General features: G+C 36.3%; 1 pseudogene; it reads left to right on the top strand.

Annotated features, from left to right (window-relative positions):
* LOC109230466 lies at window positions 11,626–12,952 on the top strand (annotated as a pseudogene).

Genomic DNA, 13,361 nt, shown 5'->3' with positions numbered 1-13,361 from the left:
GAGTTAGCTATCCAACCATGTATTATATAGCCCAAATGGAGTTCGGAGCAAAGAGTTATATCTATTTTACTAGACGGTACACAATATGCCTACTCGAGTCTTCGTTTGTTCTTAACTATCAAATTTGACCCCTGAACACGATCCCCGCTTAATTCCTTGGGCTTTTACTCAGACTTCAAAGCTCCAAATCACTTGAATTCATTCAATTACATCTATATAGCTCGAAATCACTCCTACAAGGCATAAAACACACAATTAGTGCAAAACACTAGCGATTAAAGCGCAAACTCAACTAAAGTGCAGTAAATTAGAGTGTAATAATCGACTAAAATACGTAATTATAGCCTATCATCAACACCCCACACTTAAACCATTGATCGTCCTCGACCAATCAAACTACACTTTATATAGACACGACCTTTTTAAACAATTCTCCTAACTCGTCACACCAAGAATACTTAAAATAGACTAAGCACAAAAGTGTAACATCTTCACCTCAAGATTTGACTCGCAAGTACCACGCATTATTCACAACTCACCCACTTACTCTAGCATAGAGGTCACTGGCATTACCTCTCCTTCATGAATCAAGTGCCCTCACACAACAAAATAGAGTAGTTCCACACAATAAAATTTAAGAACACTTAGGAACTCAAGATAGAAAGAATTCACTCACTCTCAGAAATAACATTCATATACCACAAAAGATGCACCATAGGCTTGCCCGTAGTGTACTACTCTACTAATCGAGCTCATTCAGTCTAGGATCAAGTAGGACTTTATTTGGTTGTAATGTAGGCCGCGGGACGGGTAGGATACATTTAGATATAAAAGTGACTACACCTCCCTAAGCATTTTAATATATATACTTTAACATTCAAACCCCATACTTGTGTCAAACCAAACTCCACCTTCACCTCAATGTATATTACCCCATACTTCTTTAAGCACAATTACATCAAGAGTCACCACTTATCAAGGAATATTTTTTTCTACAGCAATACAACTATTTTTTTTTCAATTCAAGTGGCTCTTACTTTTTCAAAATAGTACACCTTTCTCCTTATTTCATTAGTTCCACTCAAAAGCCAAACCAGCCACCCTACACTTTAACTTGTACACAGTTCATAAACGATCCAAGTGGTCATGAGAAGTTACAATGGTTCAAATAAATGGTTAATTCAAACAAATGGGTAAGGCTTATAATGTGGTTGCCAAAGAAACAGGATTATAGGCTCAAAGGGGTTAACTACGATACATAACAATTAAGCGGGTAAAATATACATATCTGGCTCAACAAAGAAACGCCTATATCACTTCCAAGACTGAAAAAAACTACTATTTCGCTTTGCAAACACGCGGGGCAAGCTCTAGGCATCAAATGCAATACACAGAATAATACCCAAACCTCACACACACATGGCACATAACTCACTCAGGATTGGTTTCATCCAGACACTCTAGTCAAAGTAGTTAAGCAAAGTTAAGATCATACAATTTAAGGTACTTATACAAGAGTCAAAACTGAGCCTAAGCGTCACAACCAGAGTACTTACTATTCTCAAGGCATAACAAAGTTAAGAGATATCGCTGCAATTCAATTCATCTCACACTAGTTCCTACTCCTAAAAAAAATAAAACTAACTACACCCGATTCAAATAAAATAAAACCTTTGGAAAAGAACCGCGGCACAAAGAAAAACCAAGGGGGAATTGCTACACTACCTAACAAAAGATTTTTTTCTTTAGGCTTAAATCCCTCAAGAAAATTGTCTAATAGATCCATCGTCGGGAAAAGTCCAATCTTTTCTATTTAAAAAAAAATTATTCAACTAAACTAACACAACTAAAATAGCATAGAAAGTCACCTAGACAATCTCCTCACCCCACACTTTAAATTGTGCATTGTCCCCAATGCACGTCCATACATACAAGAGGATAAAAGGAACTCCCTGGTAGGCCAAAGGCTGAAGCACTAGCATCTCATGGGGTACTCAGACTTCTCCCAGGCCTGGTCCTTCGTGCGGGTACCTCACACTTAGTTCCAACCATCTGGTTTGCTGTTGCATCCTTCCAATGGCTTTGCGTTCCATGATCCTAAAAATAAAAAATCGACACTACAAGAATAATACAATAATATTAATAAAAAAATAAACTAAATTAAAAAAATAAAATAAAGCTGGGTTGCCTCCCAACAAGCTCTTGATTTAACGTTGCAGCACGACGTGAATCACTTTTTGCCTCCACTTCGAGCTTATGAATTGAACCCCAGGTTTTGATTCAAGGTTATGATTATGGTCATGGGGCGATGGAATGAATCTAACTAGCCCAAGGAAATAATGTAGTATTCTGCACTCCTTGGCCTTTGTATGAGGTATGTAATCCTGACTTTCTGGCAAAAAGAATTCCAGAATATATGCACCTTGTTCCTCATTCCTTGACTCTTCAATTGGTCCGGATGACTCTATTTCCATATCATCATCCAAACATAATGTGGAAAAATACTTGGAGTGTGGACCAATACGCTCAAACACATGAACTTCAGGACTTTCAACATCCTCAACATCAATGATACTAGAGTCAACAAAATTTATGTCCTCAAAGTCCTTGGTTGGCTCTAGTCTCACTTTTTCAACATTGACATCCTCAAATTGTAGTTGGCTAGGTTGTTGATGTTCTACTCTGACCTCCCCAATTAACACCTCAAATTTATGCTCTTCTTGGCTGCTATCCTCAATATTGGCTTGTTGAGCATTAAAAGCTCCAACCACTTGACTCAATTGAGCCTCCAACTTGCGAATAGTTGCCTCTTGCCTTTCTATGTGCAATTGTTTCTCATTGTTTTTTTCCAGAAGACACTTTAGCATATCCTTGATCTCCTTTAGGTCCGCATTCCCAGGTTCTTTGTTCCTATTAACTTCACAAGAAAAGGTAGAACCATCATAGTAAGGGGTTGGGGGAAATAAGAAATATAAGCACAACCATGAAGGTGACCATTTTTACCACCACACACATCACACACATTCCACAAATAAGATTGAGTTGGTGCACATAACTCGCTCTCAGGAACGTTTTGAAAATTTTGCCATGGGTGATTTCCTTTACAAAATGTATGGAGATCAATAGTAGAATTATCTACACCTAAATTCCCATAATTCCAAGATGTCATGTTTCTCAAATCAACAGTTATAAAAAAAAAAAAATACCAAGAGAAAACAACACAAAATAAAAGTTCAAACTTAAACCCTAGCAATATATACAGCTACAACTACACCGTTAGTTCCCCGGCAACGGCACCAAAATTTGATCATGCCCAACTCTAGTCCTAAAAAGGATAAGCGGTCGCTGCAAACATAATCCGGTCTAAAAGTCCGGAGTCGAATCCCACAGAGAACTAAGGTTTCGCTGTAATTGTTCAGTATCGCAAAGAAGACAAGTTTGAACAATTTCTAAATTATAATATTAAGATTTTTATATCTAACTAATTAAACAACAAATACTATAAAACGATAAAATTATCAACTAGCGAGACAAAGGTTTGGAGACTAAATTAAGGAGGTCTAGAGTTATGATTTCCCCAATTGTTGTTTTCATTAGTTGTATTGTTTCTTATAGCTTTGACTTAGTTGCCTCTATCAATCATGAACTCTCCAGCTATCATAAATCTCTCTCAAGCAATTATGATAATTTACTAGACGCACTCTCTCAAGCTACGCTAGCTAGATTCACATTACAGTTCACTTAGATCGCACCCGAGGTATCGTTATCTCTAATCCAACCTCTAAACCCTCGGTTATGACTCTCGCCTATACTCCGGGAGTGATGTTGTTCAAACAACTACCTAAATATGCACTCTCTCTCAAGCAGATACATAATAAATAGGAACGGCTAATTGAGGATCCTTTCAATTAACCAAAATCAAAACGTAGTTGAACAAATAGAGATTAACAACTAACTCAAAACTATATTAAAATAACAACCAATTCATCCCCAAAAGGTTCCATCAAAACCCTAGAAAACGAATTAGCTATTCATAATAGTATGTGAAAAGACAATACTCAAAATCATAACCAACAATGAAAAATAGGAAGAGGAAGGAGAAAAACTTGTAGTTATATCTTCCTCCTTGCTCCTAGAGTGTTCTTGCCTCCAAGGGTGTTATCTATACCTAAAGTAGTGTCTCCTCCTCAAAATAGCATTTTTACATGTATTTATACCAAGTAGGGTCGGGCCTAGACGAAAAAACCCTTTCCTGCGCGAACTAGGACTTCGCTCTGTAAAAGTTGAACAGCCGCGCCGCAGGCTGCGCCGCACCATGCCGCGTGGTAGTGCATTTTAGCTGTAGCTTCATATTTTCAAGTCAGGCACCATTTTACACTGCTGCGCCGCGCCTTGTGGCGCCCCATGCGGCGCGGCAGTGTTATTTTCTCAGAGTGAACTTATTTCGTCCTCTTTTATCATCCGGACTTGGTACACGACCTCCGAACACGATCCCGACTTAATGTATTGGGCTTTTACTCATACTTCAAAGCTCCAAATTGATCAATTTAGCTCCAAATTAACTTTTGAGCTCAAGATCACTTCCTGTAAGGCATAAAACACGTACAAGTTCAATTCACTATCATTTGAACTCAAACGCACGTAAAAATGCAGTCATTGGAATGTAATACTACGGCTAAAACACGGGTTTCTAGCCTAACATCAACACCCCACACTTAAACCATTGCTCGTCCTCGAGCAATCAAACTTCACTTTATATAGACACGACCTTTTTAAACAACTCTCCTAATTCATTATGCCAAGAATATTTAAAATAAATTAAGCACAAAAGCGTAACATCATAACCTCAAGATTTGACTCACAAGTACCACACATTATCACTCGCCCACTTACTCTAACATAAAGGTCAATGACATTACCTTTCCTTCATGAATCAAGTGCCCTCACACAACCAATGAGAGTAGTCCCACACAATAAAATTTAAGAACATTTAGGAACACAAGATAGAAAGAATTCACTCACTCTCAGTAATAACATTCATATGCCACAAAAGATGCACCATAGGCTTGCCCGTAGTGTACTACTCTACTAATCGAGCTCATTCAGTCTAAGATCAAGTAGGACTTTATTTGGTTGTAATGTAGGCTGCGGGACGGGTATGATACATTTAGATATAAGAGTGACTACACCTCCCTAAGCACTTTAATACATATACTTTAACATTTAAAACCCCATACTTATGTCAAACCATAACTCCACCTTCACATCAATATATATTAGCCCCCCACTTCTTTAAGCACAATTATATCAAGAGTCACCACTATTACAGAATATTTTCACAGCAATACAACTATTTTTTTTTCTTTTCAATTCATGTGACTCTTACTTTTTCAAAACAATGCACCTTTCTCCTTATTTCATTAGTTCCACTCAAAAGCCAAACCAACCACCCCACACTTTAACTTTTGCATTGTTCATAATAATTCAAGTGCTCATGAGAGGTTACAATGGTTCAAATAGATGGTTAATTCAAACAAATGGGTAAGGCTTGTANTACAAGAATAATACAATAATATTAATAAAAAAATAAACTAAATTAAAAAAATAAAATAAAGCTGGGTTGCCTCCCAACAAGCTCTTGATTTAACGTTGCAGCACGACGTGAATCACTTTTTGCCTCCACTTCGAGCTTATGAATTGAACCCCAGGTTTTGATTCAAGGTTATGATTATGGTCATGGGGCGATGGAATGAATCTAACTAGCCCAAGGAAATAATGTAGTATTCTGCACTCCTTGGCCTTTGTATGAGGTATGTAATCCTGACTTTCTGGCAAAAAGAATTCCAGAATATATGCACCTTGTTCCTCATTCCTTGACTCTTCAATTGGTCCGGATGACTCTATTTCCATATCATCATCCAAACATAATGTGGAAAAATACTTGGAGTGTGGACCAATACGCTCAAACACATGAACTTCAGGACTTTCAACATCCTCAACATCAATGATACTAGAGTCAACAAAATTTATGTCCTCAAATTCCTCGGCTGGCTCTAGTCTCACCTCTTCAACATTGACATCCTCAAATTGTAGTTGGCTAGGTTGTTGATGTTCTACTCTGACCTCCCCAATTAACACCTCACATTCATGCTCTTCTTGGCTACTATCCTCAATATTGGCTTGTTGAGCATTAAAAGCTCCAACCACTTGACTCAATTGAGCCTCCAACTTGCAAATAGTTGCCTCTTGCCTTTCTATCTGCAATTGTTTTTCATTATTTTATTTCAGAATGCACTTTAACATATCCTTGATCTCATTTAGGTCTGCATCCCCAGGTTCTTTGTTCCTGTTAACTTCACAAGAAAAGGTAGAACCATCATAGTAAGGGGTTGGGGGAAGATAAGAAATATAAGCACGACCATAAAAGTGACCATTTTTACCACCACACACATCACACACATTCCACAAATAAGATTGAGTTGGTGCACATAACTCGCTCTCAGGAACGTTTTAAAATTTTTTTCACGGGTGATTTCCTTCACAATATGTATGGAGATCAATAGTAGAATTATCTACACCTAAATTCCCATAATTCCAAGATGTCATGTTTCTCAAATCAACAGTTATAAAAAAACAAAACAAAAAAAAATAAAATTAAAGTTCAAACTTGAACCCTAGCAATATATACAGCTACAACTACACCGTCAGTTCCTCGGCAACGGCGCCAAAATTTGATCACGCTCAACTCTAGTCCTAGAAAGGATAAGCGGTCGCTGCAAATATAATCTGGTCTATAAGTCCGGAGTCGAATCCCACAGAGAACTAAGGCTTAGCTATATCTGTTTAATATCACTAAGAAGACAAGTTTGAACAATTTTCTAAATTATAAAGATTGAGATTTATATTTCTAACTAATTAACTAGCAAATACTACAAAACGGTAAAATTATGAACTAACGAGACAAAGGGTTGGAGACTAAATTAAGGAGGTCTAGAGTTATGATTTTCCCAAATGTCGGAATCCTTCTAGCTATGTTCCCCACAATTTCGCCAATGTATTCTCTGCTGATCGTGAGTACTTTTGGTGCCGTAATTCTCTCTCGAGCAACTAAAACAATTTACTAGACATATTCTCTCGAACTACGCTAGTTGGCTTTATCTAACCGCTCATTATGACCACATCAAGGCTTTGTTATTTCTAAACCTGCCTTTAAACCCACTGTATTGATTTCTTACATACGTTAGGAGTGACGTTGTTCAACAACTACCTAAATATATATCCTTTCTCAAGCAACAGATAATAAATAGGCACAGTCAATCGATGGCCGTTCAATCAACAACAATAACCACGTAGTTGAACAAGTAGAGAAATCTAGCGGCTCAATGATATAAAAACATAACAAGAATTTATCCTACAAAAGGTTCCATCAAAACCCTAGATAAAAAATTAGCTATTCATAATAGTATGTAAAACTACAATACTAAAAATCATAACCAACAATGAAAAAATAGGAAGTGGAAGGAAAAACTTGTAGAAAAATTCCCCGCCTTGCTCCTATTGTGTCTCTGCCTCCTTAGGTCGAATCTGTGTCAAAAGCGTGTCCAACCTGCTCAAAATACCGTTTTCCATGTATATATACCATGTAGGGTCGGGCCCAAATAATTATACCTTCTCCTACGCAAAAAAGGATAATTTTTCAGGTGTGGACGCTCGCGGTCGCGGTCCGGGCGCGGTATTTTCCCAGTGCACTGCCTCAGTCCGCGTCCAGGTCCGCTGTCGAGGTTTTGACCGCATTTTTCACCTTGTTCTGTTTGGAATTTGGAATAACGTAAAACATGAAAGTTGTAGCCCTTTGAGTTAGTTTTTCAACCATATATTTTATAGCCCAAATGGAGATCGGATCAAAGAGTTATGTCTATTTTACTAGACAGTGCGCAATATGCCTACTCGAGTCTTCGTTTGTTCTTAACTATCAAATTTGACCCCTGAACACGATCCCGGCTTAATTCCTCGGGCTTTTACTCAGACTTCAAAGCTCCAAATCACTTGAATTCATTCCATAACATCTATATAGCTCGAAATCACTCTTATAAGGCATAAAATACACAATTAGTACAAAACACGAGCGATTAAAGTGCAAACTCAACTAAAGTGCAGTAAATTAGAGTGTAATAATCGACTAAAATACGTAACTATAGCCTATCATCATCCGCCCTCAAGTTCCACTTTGAGCCCCTCGAGGCCGGGCTGAAGTGACACAGTAGCCTCAGAGTCGAATTCTCCGATTTCGACCGCATACAGTATCTTAATCTCTTAATGTAGAACATGACTTGCCTTGAATTATAAATTACACTTATTAGGACGACAATTTTTGCAATTATTTTTATGTGACAAAAAAAGTTTTGTCCACACGGTTAATGGGTAATCAAACCTCATGATAAATTAGAGTTATGAACTTATTCTCGTTATTTAGGTATTTACTCTAAACCAATAAATATATGATATGTGAGTTATGCAATGCAATGTTCATAGTGTAGCGTAGAGATAGAATATCGGGCAAATCAAAGAAAGAAATGGGGGTATAAAGAGCATATTTTGGAAAGCGAATCGGGAAGTTTGGTCTGGTCTTCCCGTTTGTCGAACAAAAGGGGACGCCAATCTCAAGAACATCTTATTATTCTCTTTTTTGAATCTTGTAATCGAATCCAGTGGGGAGTTTTGTTTGTTCGTTTCGGCTTTGGACCCCATCATCATTCATATATATCATCATTGAGTACATAAGACTCGTGGGGTCCCCTTTGTTCTTTCCTGTTCCCTATACTCACCAAATCTCCATATTGTTTTGAGTATTATTTTTTTTATTTAAATAAAAGAAAAAAAAGGAGATCTAGTACTACGATTGAACACCTTTTCTTTTTTGTTTTCTTCCCTTTTTCACCATTCTAAGTTTGCATCTTCCCGAGTCAAAGATTTTCTCTCTTAACTTCTGATGAAAGAACATTGTTGCTTTGATGATTGCCTTCAGGCATTACTCCATCGCTTTTTGTCTACCATCCACCATACCCAAATTTAATACTTTAACTAAATGAAGCCGACGTACTATTATTAATTATATTTTTAAATCCATCCTTTTAGGAGTTTCTTACTCCTGATTCTAATTTGCTTCCAACAAATTGAAACATTACTAATATTTTTGAACTCAACTTACCATTGTATCACTACTTACTTAATGAAAGTTGAGAGTTTTCAGTCTATTTTGCACCATCCAAATTTACATATTCAAATGCTGATTATATTATTATGGTTACGTATTAATTTTTTGAATATTCTTGTGATAATATGATTTGACAAATTACTGGCTTGTGTAAAATTAAATCAATGTCGGAACTTGGAGTCAGACCAATGACGAAAGAATAAGATTAGCTAGCTGCACAATATATAGATAGATTCAATCAGTTCACGTGAATCCAGGGTACGGCTACTGACTAGTACTGATATATTATGGACATGCAATGCCTGAAAGTACTGCTTGTTCTTGTGATGTGTACCTAATTAGATATGAAAGGAGGAATGGTGTAAATCAGACTATTAGGCACACTTACTCTTATCAGTATCACTTCGATATCTGCTTCGATGGATTTGTTGAATTACCTACCTCGGAATGGATACCTAACTCCGTCTTACACTTCTGGGTCCAAAAAAATCTGGGTCCACAAAAATGTGAGACCAAAAAGATGCCTCATATAACTAGTGTCAGTTGTATGAGACACAAAATAACCCCTAAAAATTAAACTCACCAAACCTCAAGTACGGGGTCACATCACATAAAATAGATTAATTCCGATAGACATTTAGAATTTGATCTGATTAATTAAATCGTAGAGAAGGTTCAGTAACATTATCTAAGGATGTTAGACGAATTGAGGAATGAGATATTTGCACTTAGATTGGAAAGTGTAATTAATTATTTGGCTTGGGAACGGTTTAGACTTGGATTAGTTCCTAGCTAGCTAATATCATTGGCATGCATCCACCTGATTAAAGGACTAAGGCAAAACGACAATGTTTACTTGTGACAGTGTTTGGAATATGACGGTTAGAGAACACTCTTAATCAGTGGCGGATCCAGGATTTTAAATTTATGGGTGCTCGCCGATAAAAACTTCAAAAAAAGAGGAAAAATGAATTTACTTATTAGTGCTCGCTCAATATTTATCTAAATATTTGTAAAGTTGCCTATATAAATTTATTAATATGGTCAAAGTTAATGGGTGCTTAAGCACCCACAACTTCCTATGTGCATCCGCCACTGCTCTTAATATAATGTAATAATACTATATATATCTGTTTTAAGTTAAATTTATTTTTTCAAAGGGTGTCAAGTTATTAAGGGTATTTCTACATCGACTACTTGCAATTATGTGAGGTAGCATTCGCCGAATTGATAGTGCCATAAATATTCTAACATGGAAAGCCTTTTCCTTTAATAGGTTTTATGCAACGCGAATTCAATTTAATCAAGATTCCAAAATAAATATCGAACATTCAAGGAAAAAAAAAACATTGTGCCATGAAACGATTAAAATGCAGTCATAATAGTGTTGCAATTCCTTGGGAGGGTGGGAGTGATAGTGGAAAAAAGTTGGGGGAAGGGTCGGGGCAGATATATAATACGGATACCGACACAAGTTGTTGGATGCAATATTGGGTTTGAGAATTGTGGCCTCGTGATCGGAGAAGGCAGATCCATTGAAGACTGTTCCTCCTAGTCACGTGTATTTCTTTTGACCAATTAATTTATCTTTCTCAGATCTCCTCTCCAAAATACTACTCCTATATAGTAGTAGTAAGCATTAGTGTAATTATTTAAATGTGATAGCAGGTTACATGACTCATGCCCAATTAATTTTTTTTTGTTTTTGTTTTTATCCCAAAAAAGTTACTCCTATTAACTGATGAAGTACAATATCATATCATATTTAATTACTTTATCAGAATATCACAAAGATAATTATAAGTAATTGATTATAATATATAAAAGTAATTATCTAATCAATAAGGCAAACAATCTATTATAACATATTAAATTATGGATGACTGGTTATGAAGGGATTTGTTGGTTGATATGGTTTATTGCTTTTCTCCTTGCGCCTATTTTGCTTAAGGGGTTGGTTCACATGTATCATTGATAGTATAAATTATTTACATTATAATCAGTGTTCTAAATTAACCCAAAAATAATTTAAATTCTCAAAGTTCAACTATCATATAACTGCCAGTATTATTCAGGTATTAAGAAATCATATACTCCTACTAAAGAACTACTCGGACTTTAAATCGTTTCTTTACTCTTCTCCAGTCGACCACTTTGAGTCTTTTGCTTTAGCTTCTTCCCCTCTCTTTGTTCTCTTTCTGACATGTTCACTAACTAACACATAAATCTGGGGCCCTCTCTTCATCTGCAAACAAAGAATAATCCAAAAACCAAAATTTAAAAAACATTTGACGACAACATGGATTCTTGCACCTGCTGACTGGGTATTTTTTCCAATTTAATACTAAGCTTATAAAGCTAACAAACTAGCCCCCACTCCTTCATATATTTCTCTCTTTCGTTCTCTACAAATAGCCTAAGCTCTCTCCCCTAAATTCATTTCATCCCATCAATCGCTTTCTTTCACACTTCTTCTAAAACTCTATAAATTCATTAATTTCATAGAGCTGAGAAAACTAACACGATGAATAGTTGCAGTAGCACTTATTGTCATGGGGGTCATTGCACTTGTGGTATGTTCTACAATCAAAACAATAGTAGTACTACTTCTGCTGCCTACTCAATGCTCTATAACCAGTATCAGACAACTCCTTATGAAGAAAATTATTCTGATCAAAACACGTATTCGTTTGCTTCTTCAACATCATCTAATTCAGTGGATTGTACACTTTCATTAGGGACACCTTCCACTCGTCTTAGTACCAGCAATGACAATAATGAAAAGCGACTTCAGTCTAATGAACGTCGCTCTAATTCTTACATGTCCAAATGCTGGAATATTTTACAGCCCAAAAATCACAAGTCCAGTCGCGGCAGTAGCAATGGCAACACTAACTCAGGCGGGGCTGATCCTCTTGTTGCTCGCCGATGTGCTAATTGTGACACCACTTCAACACCTTTGTGGAGAAATGGTCCTAGAGGCCCCAAGGTAAATATATTTGAAGCTTAACAATTACATTTTTTATACAATCAAGTCATTTGAAAATCAATTGGAGTTAACTATATGTAATAAACATGTTTTGGTAACATGCAAAAGATTTTAAACCATTGGTTGCAAGTATAAAGATATACTAATAATGTAAAGTGAATTTGTATTGTTAGTCTATATAAGTTAATTAATTTAATTTGGTGATGTAAAGAATAATGAATATATTTTCATTCTCTAATGGAGTATAATATTGAACAATGTGCAGTCACTTTGCAATGCGTGCGGAATCCGTTTCAAGAAAGAAGAGAGGAGAGCCAATGCGGCGGCGGCCACCGCAAACGGTGGCGGAATGGATCATACTCAGCACATGATAAACGGTGGCTCATGGGTTCATCATTCACAAGCACAGAAAATGCCGAGTTATTCTTCAGCCGCCTATGGAAATCATGAATTCAGGTTCATAGAAGACGATGATCGTGATTCCGATAATAGCATTCCCTTCTGGCCTTTTATGGCGTCTCAACGTTGCTGATCAGCTTTTAGAAGAAGACTGAAAAACAGGATGGCCGCAGCATTTAGCAAAGTTTAAACTACGAGCAAAGGAAAATTTGCTTTTTTGGTCCCTCAAATATTAACATATTCTTATTTTTGTCGTTATGATATATTTTAAAGCACATTTAACTTTCAGTTGATTGAGATGTGCACTTTTGATCATGTTAAATTAAGTGACTAAATTTTTAATTCACAGATAGATATGTTATCTTAAATTTGTTTGTCAGCGTAATGTATTTCTTGAAATAGTTTAAATACAAATATTTCCTATATGAACGACCAATAGCACACGTATTATAATGGTCTCAACTTAGGTTTAAACATGTGCATCGGTTACAAGGACCAAAATTAGAATTTACCAATGACCAAGAGACAAAAATATAATTATCTCAAAAAATAAAGTCGTCCCCAGCATCGTGTCAAGATGATGTTATAGTTCTGACATGATAGCTATGGTTCAGTTGGTAATTTTCTTTTTAGTCCATATATATCTTTTGAGTTAATTCTATGTTTTTGTTTAGTGGCTTTTGCTTCTTTTAGTAACAGAATTGTAGTTACTTTAACTTTTCACTTTGATGATCAGTCAAACATATAGACTAAATAGTA

Source organism: Nicotiana attenuata, chromosome 7 (assembly GCF_001879085.1).
Source record: "Nicotiana attenuata strain UT chromosome 7, NIATTr2, whole genome shotgun sequence".
Lineage (NCBI taxonomy): Eukaryota > Viridiplantae > Streptophyta > Magnoliopsida > Solanales > Solanaceae > Nicotiana > Nicotiana attenuata.
Note: the sequence above shows the minus strand (reverse complement) of the source record. Positions and strands in the feature narration are given on the sequence as shown.